The sequence below is a fragment of the Tympanuchus pallidicinctus genome, unplaced genomic scaffold (assembly GCF_026119805.1).
Source record: "Tympanuchus pallidicinctus isolate F22 unplaced genomic scaffold, pur_lepc_1.0 scaffold22, whole genome shotgun sequence".
Classification (NCBI taxonomy): Eukaryota; Metazoa; Chordata; class Aves; order Galliformes; family Phasianidae; genus Tympanuchus; species Tympanuchus pallidicinctus.
The window spans coordinates 30,559,223-30,584,728 of record NW_026294739.1 but is presented as its reverse complement, the minus strand read 5'-3'; positions in this window follow the sequence as shown (position 1 = coordinate 30,584,728).

Sequence of the window (25,506 nt, the reverse complement as noted above, 5' to 3'; positions counted from 1 at the left end):
TTCTCTCAATCTCCCTTTTGCACTTCGGCATGTGATAACACAACATCTGAATCTCTCTTTTCCAGTTATCTACAAAAAGCTCCCTGAATTCTCACCATTTTTAACATTGTAGCTATCTCCTCTTCATCTCCATTCTTCCTTCTAGAAGCAGGTTGAACCAGTAGCCTTTATTAATTGTGTTTACTAATGATTTATTAATCAGAACATGGGAGCAGTACATCTGGCAACATTTACATTTGCAATTAGGGAATCTGATTCTCCATAGCAGAAGTCTAATTTTATTATTTGGCTTAACTTAGAAATATTCAGATGGCTTAGATATGAAGAAATTGGTATAACTGAGGGATACAGAATCTGGAGAGAAAGAACCTATCTTTTGCAGAATATGTTGAGCCAGATTTGTTAAATGTATGCACTCCCATGACATCACATTTAGTCTTATAAATGTTACTATATATACTTTTTTTCTCAATTCTTATTTAAATCTATTACAAGTCATTTTAAAGTACTAGAAACAATTTTTCAATGATACTGACAGTGTGGTCAAGTGCACCCCCAGCAAGTTTGTAGATTGCACCAAGCTATGGGGTGCAACTGACACACCTTAGGGACAGGAAGCCATCCAACTTGTTCTTTCAATGCTAAGTTTTAGCAGGATTGTTCTTGTCAGTAATCTGGAAGAAGTGAAGGTTTTTATAATATTTGGAATGTGTGTGTGCTCAAGAAACACACAGCAAACAGAAAGACCTATCTCCCTTCCTAATATAGCCTAAAGCACAGATGAATATATAAATCTCTCCTTATAAGACATTTCAGTTGTAAATTGTCTGGATATTTGAGAATCAGTATGGATGAAATAACAGCAATCTTATCACAGATATCCATTTGTTAAGCAAGTACCAGGATATGGGAGTCATCTCTGTAATGAAGAGTGTGAAATGTAAATGACACTGAAGCAAATTTTTCTGACTTGCCTTCAAATAGACATTAGGTTCAAGCATCCACACAGAACTGTCAACAGGATTTCTATTCCCATTTTATCCTCCCAGCTCTCTGTCACATTTGTTGGACACCTCTATCAAGCTAGGTATGATATTTACATCCCAAATGATACTGATGCTTTCCCAGAAGATCCATCAATAGATAATTCACTGCTGAGTGAAATATATTATATTAGTACAGTGAACAGTCCAAAATACCTATATTATCCCCAGGTTTTATGTAATCACATTCTTCTAAGTTCTTTTATCCATTATGCAGACTTTGGTCCTAAAGATTTCAATTTGCCACAAAGATTATAAGGAAAAGTCTGAGAAAACCACTGTAATAAGTTTTAATCTGTAACTTCATTATGAGATTTAAATTGATGGCATAGTTTGGCCAGAGTGGAACTTTTGGAATTATCCCCTGCCATCTATACAGAATATAATTCAAAGTCTTAAAAGGGTTAGGTTTGAACTTTGATGGAGTCACAGATTTGTTTTATTCAGCTTAATCTCTACAAAGGTATGTTTTGCAAGGTTTCAAGTGGAATAGTGTCATTTGTTTTTTTAGATCCAAGAGCCTTTTCTCTGATTGATCTTTAAAAGAACCAAAGAGAACAGAAAAATGCTTTTTTATACTGATCTTAATTGTGCTTTGTAATGATGATGATGAAGAAATTGAATAAGTTGAAGCAAGCAACCTCTAACGGAATTAAAAAGGAACTACAATATCTATTATAATCCTTCCAATGTATAACATTTAGAACCTTGCTAGAAAATAGATTAATATGTAACGTAAGTCCTCATTAATATCTTTTACATTTACAAGCCTTCAGAAGTTATTGAAAAACAAATAGTTATAAACATGTTCCACTTAAGAAAATATTTATTCATAAAGGCAACAGCCTAAGTGAGTTTCTTCCTTCGATTTAAAATAAAAGCACTGACATAAACAATAATGTATGCCTTTGGCAGAAATCAAACAAATCTGCACCCTATCGTATCTCTCAATCTGTCAAATGCAGTTTTGAAATTTGTAGGACATTTTTCCTCCATTTGACAGAATATTCAACATGAATATTAGCATTTTCAGTACACCGCTACTCCATACCATTGAATTATTTTATTATTAAAGATGGAAAATTGTCAATGCTTACCAGTGAGTTCCATTATTTATTATTTACTAAGCTTGCTAAAAGTCACAGCCCACAAATAGCTGAGTAGTCACTTTCTCTGTACTTTCTTCTCTCAAGTGAGCGTCCTACATCTGTTCTTCATTAAAAGACAACCTTGCAATTCAGCTTTGTTTTGATTTTGCTACCAGGTTATAACATGTAATTTACCAAGGAATTTATTTCTAGTAGAAGCAACTGAATTTGTCCACATAATGGATTCACCTCTGGGAAGTGCAAAAATGAATAAAAATAATCAAAAGAGCAATGAATTTTCTTCTGAACCTTTCCCTCACAATCAGCTAAGGCTTGCAGAGCAACCCTTTCTTACTGTTCAGTCACTCAGCACTTGTGGAAGGACCACTTGTGCCCTTTAGTGCATTTGTTTCAAACATCCTTTCTCTAACATTTCTATTAGATAGTTCAAAAGGTTTCAAACCAAGCTCAAATTTGAATAGATAACAGACAGTTAAAAACATATTAGAAACTGGAAGAAGAAAGACAACAACTTCATTTAGGAATTCTGTTGAGCTTTGCTAGGACAAGTAGGTGGCAGCTGCCCTATCAGCAAGATAATAACAGCAAACGCACTTCAAAAAGAAGTGGTTCAAGATCATTTTTGACTACTCAATTAGAAGCATCACCTGTCACCTGTGTTTTATCAGATTACTTTTTTCACTAACGTATCTTATCGATATCTTTGCTTAACAAAACAGTAATTACTGTTTCATGACTAGTAGGAAGTGTGGGAAAATGCATTAAAATTGAATTAATGGTACCTGATCTTTTAATATTTACAAACATTTTGTTTTTAATAACCTCCATATGGATTGCCATTTTCTCCTTTTACCTTTTTTTGTTTATCCAGCGGGATTTATTTTTGTTGCTGAATACTAATGAATGCATGCGTGGTCCAATTTATGACTGTTTGTTTTGAGTTATTAATTCAGTTTGAAAAACATCTGATCTGTGTTGCTAACTAAGAGAAGTGAGTTTGTAGTATGGAACAACTAAGATCATATCTTGAGGCCTACAGGGAAATAACAATGGACTTATGTATACGTATGTGGCAGACATTTATGAATGAATTATGCTCTTCTCATGGTTTCTTCATATCTTCTTTTGTGAACTATCTTTGCACCAATAACACTTATGTATGTTCCTGTGACTTGTGCAAGCTTTTCCAAATCTCCAGTACCCTTATGAAATGCAACAGAGAAACAAAACATCTGGCAACTCACCAAGCCAGAATGACTGGAAAAAGATGAAAAATTCCTCAGAGAGTGAGAAACATCTGTTTCATAGGCAGTGAAAAATAAACCAGCAATATACTCATTTTATCATCAAATAAATTGTACGTGGAGCTAGGGGAAGGTTTTCTTGAAATGGCTATTACTCATATTACGCAATTAAATTGGCATTACTGTGTAATAGAAAAGCAATTGTGAAAGGCTTACGTGCTCAAAGAAATTGATCTAAAGACCTAATTTTTTACATATATAGAAAGAAAATCTTCTTTTGAAGTCTCATGCATATTTTCTTGGGGAAGAACCTATGAACCCTGTTTATTTCTATCTCAAGAATATTGGATTGGAAATATGGTACTCACTTTGGTTCAAATACAAATCCTGTAATGCTTCTGCAGAAATATTATTATAAAGACCAAAAAATGTTCTCCTGGTTTAGTGGACATAACGAAATTAAATACAACAAGGACTTTTATAATTTACTGCAAGTTTTACTGTGATTCCAAATGAATTAATTGGTCCCAATGACAGGACACAATCTAATGGAATATAAATGCAAGCAGCCACGAATAAGACAATTTTTTTCTAAGTTAGGATCTTAGGACATACACAGTAACACAAAATCCAGACTTCCAAACAAAGAAAAAAAAAAAAGCAAAAAAAAAGCTACATTTTAATGCAGCAGCTGAGATTTTCTGTTTATGCTGTACATCTAGTTAGTTTGGGAATGAGTGACAGAATCTTTCTCCTAAGGTTCCTACTAACATACTATGAAATACTACTGAAAACTAAGAAATAGTCCCAACTCCACAGATATACCGTAGTATTGAATTTATTTTTTTTGCATGTAGCCTTTGAGCTGCAGATGAAATGTGCACAGAAGAAATGGGATCCTGTGCAATAAACCAACTGAATGTGGAAGGTGAGAAATAAGCACAAGATAAGACAAGAGACAAAAGTATGCAAGAACAAAGCAACAAAGATGAAGCATCTTGAGTACTGTCCTCCTGAATCAACATCTTATAATCCTCTAAGAAGGTCTTATATATTCATTGTCAAGAGAAAAGTTGTGGAGAGTAAGTGTCAGTACCTCAGGAAAAGATCACAGATGAACACTAACAGTGACAAGAGTATTGCAGCAGTTCAACCTTAAGGAAAAGCACACATGGATCTGTCTTACATGTGCCTGGATTCACCTAAAAGGCATTAGATTGTGTTAGCTGCACCCAGCAGATATACAGTAATTTACTACTGCACATCACAAGATTCTGAGACAGATGAACTACAGAACACATTTACCCTTCACTTTGCCCTGTGACATCAATGATGTCTCTCTTACAGAACAAAGCACCAAGAAGTGCTTTTAATTTCTTGACAGTCATGAAGCTGTACAAAAGGAGTCTTATGGAAAAACTTGCCCTGACTTCCAGATACATGTCACCATAATTTCAAGAGTTCATGAAAAGGCCAAGCATCCTTCATAGCTACTTTCAAATTGTCTGTATCTGTTATTTAAATGTCACAAACAGAATCACGAGATTAGTTTAGTAACTATATTATTATGCCTTTTTTTTCTTCATACAAATGATACTGCAATATACTGTAAAAACATACCAGTAAAAAGAAACTATAAATAAATTCCACATAGGACTAATAAGCTTCCTCCTTACAGAAAGCTCCAAAATACGTATTTGACATTTCAATGTAAAACTAATTAAATTATCTATACAGAAAGCATGACAGAGGTTTTTATAACAGATTTCTTTAGCTTGCTGATATTCTCTTATCGCCCCACTTGCCAAGCTTAAGACTGCTGTTACTGGTACATATCACTGTTCTGATTTAAAAACTCCAGAGATTCAGACACAGAGATGGCGGGTTGCGTAAAAACAAAACAAAACAGTATTTAACTTCACTGAATGAAAACACCTCCAAAGATAGAGACAATAAACACATGCGACACTGCCCTTGGAATGGCAGTCATTACAACCACAAGTGCCACTCATGCACTACTATCTTAGAGACACTTGATAATATAACAATGAACCACCAAGAGAATACACATGGGAATTCTCCACTGGACTGAAGGAAAATTATTATACAATTACCACCTTAAAAAAGCTATGTGATTTTACATATTCCTTTGACATTCTTGCACTTCAGTTTGAACTCTTTCACAGACCATACAACTTTCCTTGCAGATTTGAGCACTGATAACACAAGGAGACTTGTTCCCAACTCTCTTTGACTCCAACAAGCTTTGTACAGAGTTTTAAGATGACAAAGAAGTGTTTTTCCTCTCATGAAAATCTAACAGAAACTAATTATAACCCACAGCAGGGAGAGCTTACTTGTACCTTGTTTCTCTTAAAGGCAAGTGCTGTGGCACAGTCATGCTTGCAAAACCTTTTACTGCAAGTGCTAGTACATGCCGGGCTACCAGAGGCACTAATGGCTCTACGCATAGCTCTAATTCACTTTATCAATTAATGCACATTTCTATACACAAATGGGCACTCCAACATATGCAATTTAGATAAGGGATATAACTACACATATCAGATTTGCAGACATTAACAATGACATCTCAGCCTATTCAAGATAATTGTCTAGTCATTACTGATTATTTGCATACCAGTCCTTCACAAGAAAAGGATGAAAATATGGAAGAATGGCATTACATCACACCATGAAACACATTTATGGAAGGGTAAATAATTCACTACCAAGAAACACAGCTTTCTCACCCAGCTAAGTGCTCACATGGCAGATTTTGAAGTTTTAGTGGATGACTTGGTTTGGTTCCTTTCAGTGAAAAGCATAATAGAATAGCACAATATATAACATGAAATCTTTAACACAGCCTGTACTTAACAGCAGCTAGAGCTCTACCAAGAAGTAACCAATGGGGCTCAAAAACAGCAACATGTCAGAAGAGTTACTGAAGGTTACAAAAAAATGAGTAATGTTTCTTCATGTTCAAATGATAAATTAATTGGGCTTAGGAAGAATATAATAATGGAGAATGAGGGGAAAAAAATGTACTTAAAGCACTCTGAGCAATTAACAGTATGCAAAAGTACTTTCTCTTCACAAGTCCCTCTACTTATAATTCTACATGCACTGCACACTAACACTAATACTCCACTGTTTTCCACAGTTATATCTCATTTAGAGATCATAATTATAATTTGAGAGTAGCCATCTTCATGGCTGTACATGGAGGTGAGTGGCTGCTCATCCCATTTATGAGGATGAAGGCCCCCTGCTCTACCAGAACTGCAGGATTTGAGTTTCAGCTTGTCTTTTTTGGGAAGAAATCTCAAGCCGCTATGACAAAAAACAAACAAACAAACAAACAAACAAACAATTGTATGAATCTTTCCTTTTCTTCTTTTTTCACCTATAACTTCCAGATTTTTCAGTAAGAAAGGTTGCAGTTTCGGCTTAGGTCACTGTTCAGTCTACAGTTTCTTGTTCAGAGATCTACAGATAGACAGAAATTTCATCTCACTGGAAAATTTCACCTATAAACATATTTCCCATCAGACATAGAAAGGAGGTCTGACTAATCCAGTTAGCTTTCCTGACTGTCTATGTGTTACCATCAAAACGTTCTTTCTTATTTCACCTTTGTTTCTTATGAAAGAGGAACAAGTCTCCAAGAAAAAAATTCTTGGCTATTCACAGGGCTTAACAGCAGGTTTGAAATTCTTTGAGATCCTTTTGCATATTGCTCTCACTCACTTAAATAGTGAGAAATTTACAGTAACATCTTCCCTATATGCTTTTCAATGAAACATTCTTGCATTAGAAATACTTCAGAACTATCCTGTAGAACCAGAATGATGGTTTTGGTATAATACTAAAATAGCACAAATAGGTACCATAGTATATATATACCACATAGTAGATTCTGAAACACAATATACTTTGAAAAGAATCTTTAAGATTCACCTGCTTCATGAACAAAAGGAAAACTTGAGTCTTGCATATGATCAGTTATTGTTTATGAGTAGCACTGTTATTCATGCACAGATCTGTAAGGATATCTTTTAACTGAATGTTACTAAAAGCATATTTTTTCACTCTGATAATCCTTTTCCAGAAGTTCATGCTACAAGTTCTGTGCTTCTCACAGAGAACAATCTGCAATTAACTTTGTCTTTAATTTGCTCCTACCTGCCTGAAAAATGCCCCACTGTTAGACTGTGGTTCAGTGGTTAAAATATTTGCTCTAATAGTGTTTCAGGATCAAAACGGTAGCTGGTGTAATTATGATTTTGCCAAGTAAATAACAATATCTAGTTACACTCCAGCTGTCTCATGAGAATAACATGTAATTACCAAAATCTGATATTTCAATTTAATATCTTCAGCGCAACAACATAGTGAGTTATAGCATTGCAAGAATTAATGAGCTTTGTTTTGAAAATTAACTTGAACTGTAAATAATTAAGCATCTCCATATCTACATGTCCACAGGAATTTGTTACACACAGTAGGAAAACCAAGTCTATAATTCATCCTTTCATCGTGTCAGTGCAATATACAGATCCTGAATATGTCAGAGACTCTTTGTGCACGTAGCAGTGGCTATGCTATGTGTATTTTGGACTTTATTTCTAAGCTTATATCATCAAAGCGATAGGAAACAGAGAAATATATTTTTAGTTTGGATCTTCTTTCATGAAACTTATTTATCTTTCAGACGATGTAAATTTTAAAGAATTTGTCTTACAAGCAGCCAATAGTTACATAAGTCCCAAATTCAGTGCCAAACGTGATACAGTTAAGCCAGTATCCACTAGACCAATTGATGCAACTATCTTAAATTTCTAGACCCAATACCTATAGAACATTCAACAATTTCTTTTAATTTATTTTTATGTAGAAATATAGGCTTAGTACTCTTATGCCCAACATGGAGGAAAAAAAAATTATTATTATTAGGGAAAATAGCAGTATTGTTTGAATATCAAGTTTTGCCGGAAGAGGCCAAATTGATTGCTCTGCCACAGCATCTCCTATCTCCTGGCTCTGTCTGACATGAGGTTTCTTGTTACACTTCCCATACACTATATATTACAGTCATCATATTATTAAATGACAGATACTAGAGGAAAGAGGACAGAATGTTTTCTAGAATCAACACTTCTCATTGTTGGACAAAGACATCTGAAATCTATTTTATGATACTTAGTACTTTATAAAGAATGCCTAGACACAGTTGATTAAAGGGAAATTGTTGTATGACATGGTAGTTCTATCGCTGCAACAAAGTGACAGTGACAAACATTTACTAGAAGTACATATCTCACAAGGAGAGAAACAAGAAACAGGCAGAGAGAATCACAGTATTTCCTTTTTTGACAGGATAAAGAAAAACAGAGTCCTGATGGCCTTAAGCTTTATTATGAATTCAAGATACTGGCAGAGGAAAAGATAAAGTGAATTTCAGATTCAATAAGCATTAAAGGTATTTGGAAAATCAAGAACTAGGATTTTTAATTCATTACAGTTCATTGCAACTAGATCATGAATGCTTTTCTAGAAATATCTTTACAACAAATTTCTCTCAAATCCTTCCAGAAAAGAACAGATGAAAAAAAAAAAAATAAAAAAAAAAATGCTGGGATAATCAGTATTTATTTCTGCCTATACAGTGAACACCTGTATAACAGTTTCAGTTTCAATAACAGCTCTTTCTTCTGGTAGATCATTGCTTGTGAAAATGCCTTTAAGTACAGAGTGTGCCCTGAAGGCATAGGACAAGGTCTTCAGGTAATGCAGATTATTGAATACCATTACTGTAACTATACTATTTTAAAATTCCAGCATCTCTTTCATGAAGTCTTTTAAATATCCTTTAAAAAACAACACATTGCTTGCAGCATTCTTCACCACATATCCATCCTTAAGAATTCTGAATTGTTAATGATGGAAATAATTACAATTTAAAAGATATTTTGCAGCAGAGGGTCACTGTACAGAAAATGAAATGAAAAGAAACAGAAACACGGTTATGGGCATATTTCAGAAATCTGTTCTGAAAAAGATGAAAACCAAGTAGGATTTAGGTTTAGTTTTTAATTATCGATTTAATCTTTATTTCCTTCTCTTAAGTAAAATTGCTTTAAGGCAAAGCTAAGAGAAACAACTGTTAAGAAGATATTATAAACTGTTATCTTACATTTTTTAGTATAAAATATGAATATATTATATTGCCAAAAGTGAATTAATATTGTCTAATCAGAACTATCATTATTAAAATAGATAATTTTTTCAAAGTATTTTTGTGTGAATGGAGTTACAATTAACTGTTTTATTTGTATACCTGCTATTTATTCAGGATTGTTGTTATAAGTAATTAACCTGCTATACAAAAACAACTGTTGAAACTAAAGGAATCCTTACAGAAAATACATTCCCGTAATCAGCGAGAATAAACGCATATGTAAAGCACACAAATGCAATGGGAATTCATTAGTTATTAATTTGAGAAGTGATGCATGTCTGTGAGAGAACTGGAAAGACAAGAAGCGTCTGTGTGAGACAGGAATGAAAAACAAATGCTAGGAATGCTGGAAAACCAAGGACACAAACTGGATAAGTAATAGAGCTCTGATGTTGAAAAATCTTTGTTAGATACTTAAATTGAAATTTAGCTAAACTTGGACATAGTAGATTTTGCATTTTCTTTATCAACAAGCAGGAATTCATTACAATATACACTTGCTTCTTTTGTCAATCAAATATCATTCCCTCCTGAAGAAGTAAGAAATTACATTTTGGCTATCTATGGATAAAGGAAGAAAAGAAAGAATACACCCTTTAAAGTAATATCATTTGCTGGATGTGAAACTGTTTTATACAATAGTGAGAAAGAAAAAAAAAATTAGCAAGTAATATATTTTTTGTTCTTAAAGTTACATTATTTTGATTATTATTATTATTTTTTTTTTTTTTGAGTTTCTTACAATAATCAAATGGCTCACAAACTCTTGATAGTATAACATTGTCTATTTATCTTATTGCCTGAGTAGGAGACTTTCTATTGCTTTGCTGATATTGTTTTTGCTTCATCCAGTTTGACAGAATGTTTTCTTCTTAGAAAGCAGAAACAACCATGCTATAAGGTTTCTCCAAGTTATATTTCACAGAATCTCTAAAATTTACTATTAACTCTTTTTCCTCAGATACTTTCTATTCAATAGATATCATCATAATGTAATACTAGGACAATGCAAATTAACTTTCTAAGTTACTTTTATTCCATTTAAGAATGTTGTTTTGGTAACCAAACAATTTTGGTAAACAATCTAGCTTTAAAAGCTAGATGACAAAACCGCAGAATTAAAGACATTAAGGATTAAATATTTAGATACATACATTTCTTTGTACACAATATGTTTTAATTTATTTGAAATGGAATAACAAACACTGTCTGATAACTCTGCTTTCTTTCAGACACAGAAGAAAATAAAAAAAATCAAAGGTCCTTCAGGTCAGATAAATTTTCTGCCCAAAATTCCAAATTTGATTGGGTATGTAGCATAAATATAACTCAAAAGATATGTTTTCACTCACTTGGCATCATCTCAGAAGGTAAACCATGGAACACACCATGAACCCCTGAACTGCACAATGAACCATTTTGTCTCAAATCTCTTTCAGTGTTTTCCATGTTACCCAGATAAACTGAAAGCTACAACTCTCAGATGAAATCACTGTTTTTCACTCTTACTTTTTTTATGGTCTTCTTTTCAGAAATAATCCCAGAGTTAGATGTGAAAGACATGGCTTCATTACAGTATTGGCACTTTTCATTAAGGGTGGAAAAAAAAATCTTCAAGATTTAGGACAGAAAAAAACACATTCAAGTTGACAAGTGGCACTGATTCTTCACTGCACTGTCAGGAGTATGAGACGCATAGAAAGCTACTAGCTATTCACACAGTAATTTAGCTGAGCACAACATGCTGCAAGACTGTGATCTTGCCTGAATGTAAGTGGCTCATTAGCCAAAACCATTTCAATTTGTTCATGTTATCAACATATCAAAGTTAGGAACACACACAGACACAAGGTTTGATAATATACACATTTATTTTTCACAGTAAGGATTGGATCGACCACTCATTCACATTGTTAATGTTCAGTTATTTGAAAACAATCTCTTAAGTGTTAAATAAGACAGATGCTTTATCAAAATGACTGGCATTTCCTGTCCCTCTTGGGCTAGTCTCCTAGCAAGTTGGAAGGACCATATTCTACCTCACTAGCTCAATCTGTATTTTTGTTTGTCATCTGGATATCAAAAGACTGGCTCCTGACACACTGGTCTCACTGTGGCTTCTGTGAAAACCAATTTATTACTTGGCATGTTTGTCTGACAATCAAGTAATAAAGTAATGCATGGCGAACAAGTCTGTGGTGGGACAAAAATCTCCCTCTAGCTGAGAGATGCATAATTGATTACCAAGAATAAATGAAACATGGAGATCCCTTTCAATTCAACACTGGCACTTGAGTTACAATTTGTCACCTGGGTATCAGCAAGGGAAATTGTTTCTATGTTCAGTAAGCTGTATTTTGTATTCACTGGGAATGGATGCAGCACTCTGCCTTCCCTTCCTCCAACCTCCCTTGTCAAATCAGGCAGACTTCCTTACAGATATTAAAAACAATGACTTATTTAGTGTGCTACCCAAAATATGACAGATTATGTGTACGTAGTGTCCAAAGCAGTTAACAAGAGTCAGAAAATAATGCTAACATCCAAACTCCCAAGGGGAATTTTAGTCACATGGAGGTGGTTGAAGCCAGAGTCCTTGATCCCGTTACTCTAGTTTATAGTGCCACTACACCTTCAGAGATTTAGTGATACTTCTATAGTCATCCTTGTATTCACCTCAGCTTCCCAATCATTTGACCACAGATGCACCTGCTCTCTTTAAAACTCTAATGTAATCAGTTTTTCCCTAGAAAGAAACTGCTGTCTGAATTTCCCAAAACAACTGCTGTTGCATATCTCTCTCATTCCTGGAACAGAAGGTGAAAGTAAAAGGTTAGAGAAGAATGTGTTATAATAACATAAGGAGAGAGACACACTGGGGAGCATAAAGAGAAGACTTAGAAAGGCAAATGGGACACAATAAGATTCTCACCTGTCACATGTACGTATGCATGCAAGACTTGGATCAACGACACTCCTGTACAGCACGATATGCTACAAGTCAGCCTTGCTGAAGCAGCCATGTGCAGAACAGGGTTTTGAACATAGAGAATTTTAACTAAAATGGTTTGAGTGAGTCTAGTTTCATTGCCTGATTGTGCAACAGCATAGGCTTAGAAAGAAGCTAGTGAATAATGAATTGAGGAATAAAGACCAAAAATATTAGCGATGTTTTACTATCAGTGAAGGGAAATATACTTCTATTCCTTCCATTTGGTCTTCCACTTATATATATATCAGAAAGACAAATGCGACCACAAATGAAAACTGAAGAAGTTAAGAAAATATATGAGACTACAGAGAAAGTTTGGGCTGTGCCATCACTGTACACTGTATGTTCTGCAGTTCATATTCTGAATTTCAACCAGAAAAGAAAGGAAATACTAAATATTCTGAGAAACTGGAAACACATCCAAAATAGCTACGGAAAACTACAAAATCTCATTTCAAAGTTTTTTATCGCTAAGGTCAAAATTCTGCACTGATTTCTGTGAAAAGTTTACAGTGATTGAAAATCAATACATTTTGATTTCTGTTGCAAATAGAACAGTCTGGGGAATTGAATGGTCCAGTATGTTTTTAATCCCCTTAAATCATGCTGTACAACCTGTGTATCTATTCTTACTGCTGGCTAAAAAATGCACTCCAGAGTTCCCCCACTGAAAATTGGCAACAGCATCAAAACTCAAAATTTGTCCAATCACAGTCAACTTAGAAGCAGCAAAGACCATCTCCTACAGCGATACTCAGCATAAAACATGAAGATTACATTATGTCAAAGTCACTGAATTAAAGTTTTATAAACAAAACAGCTATTTCATCCCTCTGTTGTGAAACAATGTTACGAGAAAGAAATGCTCAAGTTTCCTACAGTCTTTTTACACAAACCCTCTACACTAGAGACTTCTAAAGTATTCTTTTCTTTATAAAACCTCTATTCAGTGCTATCAGAATGTGCTACTCAGCCTGTTCTGAGCAGATCAAATGACCTTCAGAGGTCCCTTTCAACCTATACTGTGATTATACTTCCAGGTGATTTATTTCTACCTAATAGGGCAGCACAATGGAACAAGGCTCCTTCTGCCCTGTTTATATAAAGCTTTGATCGAGTATGGCAGTAAATGTGAGCTCTGAGCTATTTACATGTGACTATTGCTATTGATTCTGAGATTAGAACAAAAGAAAATAGGAAAAATAACACAGAATTGGATATTACATATCGGAGGTCAATTATCCATGTGTCAAACTGTCTCTCACCTGGAAAAAAATAAGTTTCAATTTAATGCTTGCGTCTCTATACAAGAGTAATTTCCCCTCCCGTGGTATAAAGAGATGGAATAGATAGTGTAAGAATGCTTTTTAGTCATTGATTTATGTTTCACACTTTGGCCTTTTTTTGATTCATTTATTTATTTATTTATTAAACAAAACCATGGGAGGTACGGCTCCACAAAAAACCGTGAGCACGTTTAGATATGATTATTCTATTATTAAAGTGACAGCATTGCTCATGAGCAGATTCATAGCACAGGTTGTTTGGTTAAGTCGTTATTTCCAGATTTTTCTTGCATTTGTCACTCGTGAAAAACAGCAGGGATTATACTCAATGTGTTAGATTAGAAAACTAATCCAGTTACAGCTTCAGTAATTACAGGAACTCTACCCCACCTCTACTTTATAGTAAAGGTGAACAAATTAATTCTCAAAGGAATCAAGTTTAAAGCTACATATTATTGAACTCATTTCTTTTATTCCTTTAAGGTCTGTATGAAAGCTTAGTGAGCTTATCTGATTTTAATATCTGATCATTAGATACAAGGGATGTGAATCAGACTTTCAGATGTTAGCAGTAGGGAAGGGAGGGGAAAAGAGAACTTGTCTTTAATCTATGCATTCATATGCCATTAAGATCAAAGACACTAAGAATTAAAAGGTAGTCTACAACCGTAAATGGAAGACAAAAATAATCATTTTGAAAATTCACATATACTTCGATGACTATATCCAAAGAGCTCCAAAATCACAGAGAAAACTGCAAGTGTTAAAGAACTTGTACAGGGCAATCTTCTTATTGGTATAGAGAAGTCAAACTCTTTGTATTGTTTCAGCAACTGACACAGATCAACCAAAAACATACATGAATGAGAGGTTCCTTAATTTTTAGTTTATTCCTGTTAGTTTTTACCTCCTTTGTACATTTTTTCAGCATTCCTATTAATGGCTTCTTATCTATTTGAATGTGAATGGTAGTGATACTGTGGGAAATAAATTACAGCTCTCTGCTGAAGAAAGAAAACTGTGCGAGGACAGAAGAACTGAAATCTCTATCTGCTTGTTACAACTGGGTGCATCTATATCATTACTCATTACTGCAGCAGGTAAAACATCTCCTGTTAAGAAATATTCACAGATTATATCATAACCCAAATCTTGAAAGTTTTGAATGATGGAACTTAAAAACCGCGTCCCACAAACAAGGATAAAAACAATGATATTTTATAGCAATAAAGCTGCCTTCTTTGCTTTAGAAATGCTTATTCCTACAAGCAACAGTACACCAACATTAAAAAAAAACATTACTATAAAGTCTTAGTAAAAGACTTCAATTTCTACAGAAAGTTGCATTTGTGAAACTACCCATCCAAACTTTCCTTTGTAATTAACAATCCAACATATTTGTACAACCTTATAGAGACTGTCACTCTGTTAATTAATGCATGGACTGCTGAAGATCAGAAGTTGTTGGTCCTATTCATTTGCACAAACCAAAATTTCATCAATTTCTTTCTTTGCCTCCTACAATGTATTCATGCAGATATTTTTACTTATGGGTAGGTATAATCTAAATGGAGATCATTTCTTTTGGCAGCTACAAATCTTCTAAATTCTAGATGAAGACAACTGATTTTCTAAGCTTATCCATATGCAAACTGAGATCAAAGTATAAAATAATTTTAAAGAGATGAGTAAGCAGAAATTGTTTGACAAAACGCCAAGTTTTTTTCAGGCAGAGCTGCTTTTAAATGCTTGGCCAAATAAAAAGTTCTCAGCATCATAAGCTCTTCATGCCTGTTGTGTGTGTTGGTATTAGGCCATGCTAAAACTTTTTCAACTCCATTTAACTTTGTTCCTGAGATTCTAAAGTTGCTGCTGAATAGGTTTCGATCTATTGTCACAAGAAACAATGACTTCGTGCTAGGTCTTAACAGGAACAAACAATCAGTACATGCTCAAGGCCAAATTAAATATTTATTAATGAATTTTAGCAAAGTAATTAGTGTCAAATTAGAATATACTGGAGATTTGATTAATAGTTAATTGTCTTTAGTCACCCGGGAACTTGTTTTTATTCTCTGCCAAGATAAAAATACCAAAAGAAGTACATTACGTTGGAATCATGCAATATTTGAAAGTTTCAATCAGGCAAAAAAGACAGCACATCTAAGAACTCATACAACAGAAATAAAATAAATAGTACACACATCTATTTTACTTCCAGTTTTAAAGACTGCATCTTAATTTGAAGACTTAATACTTGCCTTACCACTACCATCTCAATTATAAGGGACACAGTGGACATTACTAATTTTTTAGTAAATATAACAGTGACATCATGTCTTTGATTTGTCTGACTGAACTTCTAGATTGCTAAAACTAAATATCCGTTGTAACTTACTAGGAATAGGAGATTAAAGAACTTTTTCAAGCTGAATTTCTGAAGACATGAGATAGAATAAAAACGGAAAAAACAAAAGCTAGAACTCATGTCAGTAGCTCCTGGTAAAAGCAGCATGAATTTAAAAGGCAGCAGTAAGATACTAGAAATTAAAATGATGAATTGTAACACAAACTGGGTACATGTAGCTACAGACTGCACAACTCATGAAGGAACATGTTGAAAATAGAATAGTCTGTCTTTAACAAATTGCTTGAATCAAAATGTTTAGTTCTCTGGGCATGCTCCAAATGTGATTTTAATTCTAAATTACAGAAAGTTACTATTTGATGTTTGGTAAGATCAGATTTAAACTCCTCCCTCCTCTCTGAATTCATCTAATGAAAATCAAAAAAAAAAGAAAATGGGTAACAAGCATTAATGAATTGCAGATAACTACTGAGAAGAAAACAAGGAAACTGAGCAAGCTAATTACTGTCACTCATCCTATTTTTTTCAGAGAAAATGATGGATCATTTCTGCCCTCATGTGGTATTAAAATGCATTAGAGATTCAAAAACAGCACAGTCATTGGGCTTACTCTAGGGCCATAATAATAATAAAAACATAATGAAATTACTACCTACACTCCCACAGAATTTTCTAGTCCAAAGAAATAGTCCAACAAAAAGAGAGGAATGAACAGGAAATGGCATAATATTGCAACTGATTTGGAAAACTACTATTTTCAAAAATTTCACAATACAAAGATTTAAATGGAGGATACTTTGGGTAAGAAATTCTTAGTTCCTTCCTTTAATTTCTCTCTCTCTGGGAAAAAAGACCAGGAAAATTTATAGAAAACCACACGTGAAAACGAATGATGTATTATTTTTATTATTTTTCTGGAATAAATCTTGAGATTAGTTTTGCCAGGTCTTAATTCTTTGTCTGTTTGGAAACTATTAAATAAGCTTTTGCCAACTGTGATTAAACATATAGCCTGTATCTCTCAATATTTCTATCTTTCTTTTGTATTAGAGAACCTTTTGATTTTGCATCAATATTTCACATGGAAAAGATCTTTTGTCAAAACTGACACTGTAGGTCGATAAGTCTTGGTGTTTATTGTTAGAAAATAATTTGGGCAGTTTTAGACCATCACTGAACAGGAGAGGAACAAGAGCAAAAGAACATTTTTTTCTTTCTTTAGTCAGCTGACATAAGCTTCACTATTTACATCAATAATCACTCAAATTTTACACTTGTATTCTCCAAAAAGGTGTGAACAAAACTGATATATGTGTGCAAGATGGAAATTTAGACTTAAACAGACAACTTTATTTACACTAAGTTAAAAATAACTTGAACCTCACCCAGCAGTAGCATAAGACTGTACCAGAGACCCAAAAGTTCCCACTGTAGTTTTCAGGTAATGTCAGCTGTTCATATACCAAGAACATAGTGCTGGTAAGGCAACAAGGTATCAGCTGCAGTTAAATATATACATTAAGCAAATGATATTACACATCTGTTTTCCAAATGCATTCACCATCACAATGCTTACAAAATTCTCTGAAATTAGTTCAGATAAAAAACTAATTTCATCTGAAACTTCAGTTTCCACAGAAACAAAGTATCTGCTCAATTATCTACTCAAATCCTCTCTAAATTCACTGCTAGCCAAATATCACAGAAAATAAAATACTGAGCTTCATATTAAACATTCTGACAATGTAAAAAGCTGGAATTTATAAAATATCATCAACAGATTCAATAAGTATTTTATTTATACTTCATCTCATTTTATCTGTCCATTCACTGTGTAAAGGATCCAGGTACTGTTTACATGACACAAGTGTGACATAACACATTCTGTGTGTCAGAGAAAGAAGTCAGAAATTGAACTTCCAGAAACAAAGTCTATTGCACGAAAGCACCAGACAGAATTACTGCCTTGTGTCACTCAATCTTTTCACCTACTGGAGACTCAGTTCACTAAAGATGTCTGCACTGTTTACCTAGCGATTGTCCGCTGGGCAGCGGAGAAAGGAAACTTCAAGGTAAGCTATAAGGTACTTACTGACTGCAACACCTGTTATTTTCAAGTATTTTCATTTTACCAACTTCATGGTTGCATATATTGAAATTGTTTCTTTCACTCTCAGTTTGAAAGGTGGAGACAGAGGGGGAGACAGTTCAGAGGTTGCTGAGGGTTAAGACGCTGAAATCCAGTGTTTGTTTTATAGAAAGTGCAGTACATTAGCTCCAAATTAGTCTTGATAGGCATCTAAACCTAGGGAACATGAACCTATCATCCTTATTCAAATTAATGCCAAGAAAGATGAGACTGCCACCTATTAATTCACTTTGTTACTAAATTTGAACAACAACAACAGCAGAAGAAATGAATTAGAGGATTTATAGCAAATGCAATGCAAAAGGAACGTTATTCCCTTCCCCTCCAATTGAAAGGCCTCAGAGTGTAGGAGCATGCCAGAAAAAACCCTCAGAGGCACAGTTTCATATGGAAGAGGTACTAAATACCTTTTAAATACCTTTTGAAATTCGGAGCTTAGATCTTCGGAGAAATCCCTATATGTAGTGAGATCTCATTCAAATTTATGGGAAGATGGAAAACTAGGACATTTATGTGAATGTTTAATTCCTAACAAATAATCTTGCAGTCCTTTGACAAACACTGAAAACATTTCAGTTGAGTCCTTTCACCAAAAATAGAATTTGGATGGAAGAAGACAAGATAAATGTCATTCACAACTTTGTGTAGTAGAAATTCCACTGTACCAATGGCCTTGACATTTGTACGCATGTTCATGCTCTATTTTTAATAATCTTATTATAATTCTGGGAACAAGAAGACAACAAACCAACTTCTGTCTCAGCTTTTCTCTGACCTAAATTAAGTTTCCAAATACTTATCAGAAGCAAAGGAGAGCTTCCTGAGTATTTGAACTTCTACAAAATCTTCTACTACTGCCATCTTGAGGGTGACCCACAGCATAATATTGTTTATTTAGCATTTCTCTTTCCTACTGCCTTGTGGAAAAATGCTTTCTAATACTCCAGATGGCCATGCCAATTCACTACATGGAAGTTCTAAAAAGAAAGAAAATCTTTTAAGTCAAAAGAAGTGACTTTATTAATTTAAAGGTACCAAACAGAGAAAAATAATCCAATTTGAATAAATTACTTACATTTTCCCAATAACATATTGATCACTTCTAGTAGACAGAACTGAAATGTAAAAGTAGCAACTGCAGTCATAAAAACAGCTTTAATTTTTTGTATAGCTCCCTTTTAATTAGAGGACTGGATTTTTCTAAAGAGTGAACTATTGTTTAAAGCATAAGGTTATGTAAATAGTGTAACTATTCAATGTCACAAAACATTGAAGATGATCATGATCATGATCAATATATATATTATGCTACTCTTGGAACAACCCTTGCATGAGAGGGACCATTAGGTATGCCAAAGGTAATGCCTCCTATTTTGCTCTGTTGAGCCAGAACATCAGGAGTAGATGTTAGTGGCACAATGAACATGTGATTCTATGAATGTGAGTCATCATAACTGCTACATAACTCCTCAATGACTTTTCTGATCTTTAAATTTACATAACTATTTTAATGTAAAAACGTCTTCAAGCATTTTTAAATAAGGTTTCTATGCAGAGTAAGAATAGTTCACATATTTGTTTCTGAAGCAAGTCCCAGATTTTATAACTGAAAAAAACATAATAAAAACATTCTATTGGAAAAATGTACTTTCAGACAGTTTTATGCATTTTCATTTTCCTATGGTCACAAACTTAGCATATCCTAAGTCTCATATTACAAAATTCTTGAACTTAAGGTTTGGGAATGCACTGAAACTGCTAGATTCAATGGTCAATTAATATGCCCATCTAGAGGGTCATCACATTTTGCCACCAGGCACTTTACAATAGTAGCTTTGGGGGACTGCAGCTCTTGCCTGCCCACTGACGTTGTAATTAATACTCACAAAGCTTCATTCAACCCCTAAGACCTGCTGCTACATTTCACTGACTCAGGTTGTGAACAGCATGACTGGATGCAGTAAATGATTGTAAAGTAACTCTGTGACAGAAGATTAATTTTTTAACTGATACTGTTGGTTAGAACTTAAATTTTGTTTGAAAGTATCAATTTAATTATCAGTTATTCAGATGCTCAAACCTGTTTAGAGAAGAGCAGCAAGGCTGGTGAAAGACCAGAAAATAAGAATTAATGAGGAGCTACTGAGGAAAGAAGACGTTTAGCCTGGAGAAGAAGAGGCTGACCGAAGAGCTCATTGCTCTCTACAGCTGCCTGCAAAGAGGTTTCAATGAGAAGGTGTCAATCTCTTTTCTCAGATCATAATCAGTAGGGTCTGAGGCAACAGACTCAAGCTGTGCCAGAGGAGATTTAGTTTGAATATCAGAAAGAACATTGTCACAGAAGGAGTGGTCAAGCATTAGAACAGACTGTCCAGAAAGGTGGCAGTCATCATCCTTGGCAGTACTGAAGTGATGAGTGGATGTGGCACTAAGAGACATGAGTTAGCAGTGGATTATTAGATATATAGTCTATATTCGATAGACTTAATCTTGGAGCTCCTTTCCAACCTAAATGATTATATGCTACTCTTATTCTAGTGGTACAGTTTAAGTTGCCACACCAAACGTACCATAATTAAGATGTATCATATCCCTTACAATCCTATTTCTCCCTAAAGTATCTCTACCACACTAGCTATCAGTTTATTTCTTTAGGGGTTTATATCCCATCAAACGATATCAACACATACTTAGCATTAACTCTGATCATTTCAGCTGCAGATCTCTTTCAGCATGAATGAACTACAAAACAGACCTTTAGAGCTCTGAACATGACGTCTAAAGAAATTTTTTTTTTTTCGGTTCCCACTTAAGCTGCTTGTAAGATCTGAGGAAGTTCTTATTTTGAGACAATTTTTAAGTTTTGATGTTTTAAGAGTTCAAAATACAAAGCACTTTCATGAAAACACTGGATTTCATTAGAGATTATTAGAACAATTGAGAGATCTTTTGATACAGAAATAATTGATCTGTTCTATTCAAAGCGACACTTGTGTGAAGATTAATAAGAAGCATCTCTCATAAAGATTATGTCCTCTGTATTGTGGGAATTCTCTCACCACTGACAACCTAGATTAATTGTAATAAACAGAAATTGTCACTAAACCTCTCAGCTTATGCCATCTAATATTGTGTGAATAAATTTCATTTTCTAACATTAGGAAACAACCGAGAGTGTAATAAATCACCTACCTAAGTCCTCAGAGAATTTTTGCATAATTTACCAAAACAAATTGATTTTAGCAGAAAAAGCTACTAATTTACATGGGGAGGGATGGTTTTCTTACTGTGATGAATTTAATTTCAATTTCCCTGTTTGCATGAATTCACTTCAGCAATTCATCACTGCTGGAATCAAACTACAACCATGTTTTAGTTGAGTAGACACATAACTTACACTTCAGTGACAGTAAGGGAGGGTCATGAAGGTGATCAGAAGGCTGGAGCATCTCTCTTATGAAGAACAGTTGAGGGTACTGGGTTTGTTTAGCTTGAAAAGGCACATGTTACAGGGAGACCTCACTCTGGCCATCTGGTAGGTAAGGAGAGCTTATAAACAGGAGGTGGACAAACTTTTTTCATGGGTAGACAGTGAAAGGGTAAAGAGGAATGTCTTGAAACTAAAATAACAAAGATTTAGGTTAGGCATGAGGAAAAAAATTTTGCTTAGAGGATGCTGAGGCACTGAAACAGGCTGCCCAGAGAAGTTGTGGATACCCCATCCCTGAAGGCATTCAATGCCAGCCTGGCTGGGTCCCTGGGCAGCCTCATCTGGTGGTTGGCAACCCTAACCGTGGCAGAGGTTGGGAACTAGATGATCTTTGAGGTCCCTCAATGGCTCCCTCAGCCATTCTATGATTCTGTGGCATTATTCTATGAATAAACTTCCTTTAAAAAGGCAAGATGTGAAATCTGCAGAAGATATTTAGTGAAAAACCACTGAAAAGTCCAGAGGATCAACCAAAAGCATAAATAAAATGATACATAATAACATTGAATATTAAGAGATTTTTATCCAACAAAGACTGATTGATAATTTTATAGTGATGAAGTCTAAGCATTCTACTTCTTTTTTTTTTTTTTTTTTTTTTTTTTTTTTTTAATTCTATAATAGGATACTTTTTCATGAAAGAACAAAGATGTAAAAGATTTCATACAGTGTATGTGTTTGAATCAGGACAGAGTGAACTTCCATTTTTTAATGACAAAAAAAATGATATCTGGTACAGACTGCACACCATTTTACTTAGGCAGATGTAAAGATCATAGAGCAATTATTGCCTCCAACAGCCTACTCTGCATCACCTATGCGCTTGAACTCTACTGCTCTATAGAACACATTCATACATTGCAACTGCCAACTTAAGTGACATTGATTTTTTTTTTTTTTTAGCAAGTTCAGGAGGAATTTTCTGGCCATACATGAGTAGGTGATGGTGTACAACGAGGTGATCAACTCAGTGGTAACATACAGAAAATGTAGATTGAAATCTGTTTATGGATACATGAAAAAGACTGAAGTCAATTTCTTTTCTAAATCATGAACTGTTAACTTTAACACTCATGATCTTTGTTACAACTTGTTACACATAGTTAAATGGAATGCATCATTGCTACAGTTTTCATCACCAGCTTCTGCAGTAATCCTTCTGTTTAATGATCCTGATTTAAAAATCATTACAGTTAACAACTACTGATATTTTACTTTGAGCATTTTGGCATTCAGAACTGCTTAAATGAAACGGTTTAATCTTATAAGTGACAATAATAGCTCTCATTATACCAACCTGCAAGACTTCCATTCTGCTACATTTTGATATATTGTAGCTTGCTCTGCTATAATCATTAGCATATTATTAAAAATACACTTAATCTTTAAATCATTATCATAATCATTAGAAAGCTAATGAAAAATTATTTTTTTTGTTTGGAAATATAACTGTTTCCCCTCCTGAAATCCACTTTTCCTATTCTCATATCAAAAACAGACTACAGTCTAACTTACAGTTTAAAGATCTGACTTGACCATCCTGCTACTGCAAGCATGCAGAACAGCATATTAAAACTACAAATTGGTTGCCTATTTCATGGTTGCCATTGCCTACCTATATTGTCTTTTTGGAAGCTCGAAGCAGTATTTATTATTGGTTGCTTAAATAATGCTTCTAGCAGTGTAACATTTAAACCCAGACTCAAAATGGGTTTTGAGTTTCTAAGAAGTGATTTCTTTGACTTCTATTCGCTGCATATAGATACAAAAGGTGATATAACTGTCAAAATAACGATAATAAAGGAATATCCTGAGTTCCTACTTATATACACAAGATAGCATGCTATTGCCAAGATGCAGAATATTTCCAGGAGACATCTCTTTTCCATTTCTACATTAGGGAACAAAATATCAGAATCACACATTAAAATAGCAATCATTTTAAGAATTTGGAAGAAAAGCCACTTCTTTCCACCCTTAAAGGTAAAAACAGAACTAGATTTCTACTTTATATAACAAAGCCTGGAAGCTGCTCTTTGACTGCTCTCTAATACGTTAAGGCCATAAGGTCAGATGATCAGAACTCCTACCTTCCCTAAACTACTTATCTTCTGAAGAGACATCAATACCAGTGAATCTACCCTCATTTCCAGCCACTGAATTTTAGAGTGCTTTCTGACTGATGGTTTGAACGATCCAGATGTCAGCTTACATTCTCCTGTGGACATATACAATCACTGGGCTTTTTCACTGTCAGTAATCCAAATACTAATGAGAAGAATGGGTTTTTAAGGGCCTGAACAATTCTCAAGAGGTAAGAGAAAATTCTAAAAGCAGTTTTGAATACAAGCAAAGTGGTATCAGATACACATGTGAAAGCTACACCACTGTGTCACATTTGCCCAGTGATTTATGGCTGTAAGCCACTAATGATGAGAAAAAAAAAAATTATTATTGTTGATGTAACAAAGTACTGGAAATCAAAACCTTCTCAACCGTCAAAAACTGTTTACAGAAGCTAGCATTAGACATGAGAAATCCCACAGAATACCTCAGTACAGTTCATGAAGCACAGATGCCTTGTAAATGTGGGCAGTTTGCTCAGACACTGTCGTTCATTTCGGGAGTAATTCATACTGTAGTGAAGCACTGAAGGATTAGTCAAACACAAGGCCTGTGACTGAGCAAAGAATGATAAAACTTGCCTTTTCAAAACGTCTGTAAGGTATAGTGCTAACTTGAATACAAATTAACATAGAGCTGAGCATAGCAGAGAACAGATCTGCACTTAGAGATCTAGTGAGCATAGCAATGAGTTCGGTACTCTACAGAAGCAAAAGGGAAGCTGTTAAAGCTTTGCAATTTCAAATTTCTGTCTCTAGAATCAGATAGGATTCAGGGAGTCAAAGTAGGAAACAAGATTAGGGCTGTTTTGGCTTAAATGATCAGCGAGGAAATGGAGAAGAAAATAAAGGTTAAATATTTAATGGAAGAAAAATCTCTTGTGAATACTTCAACATAATACTTCAACAAAGTCAGTAGAGTTGTGAAAGGGAACTGGCTATGTTGCAAGTAATTATGAGGATAAAGATACCTTTGCTATTTAACTTTAGACTGTATGTTTGTTTCCATTTATTTGTTAATTTCAGAAACTCAGTTCATTGAGAACTTAAATAACCCTTTTCTTTAGTTAAATTAAGAAATGTTCAACAAAGCATTACTACAGAAGAGGGAAATCTAGCAACATTAACACTAACAGAAGGGAAATATATGACAATAAGTTTTCTGCTAAATAATCTTAATTAAAATTATCAGAGAATAAAATTAAAACGAGCTGAATAGCAATGGTTGCAGATACCATGCAAAATGGAGAAGACCATGGAAATTCCATACCCCTCTGTGGTTAGGCCACTCTACTTGCAAAACCTGCTGCGCAGACACCATTCTAGGAAGGTAAGGAGACAACACGGATCTTTAACATTTTTTCACTGCTTAGCTCTAGTGTTGTTTTAAAGCATGGAAATCATTTAGGAGGGGATTCTAGTATCAAGATGGCATACAGGCAATGCCTTAAGCTGGAA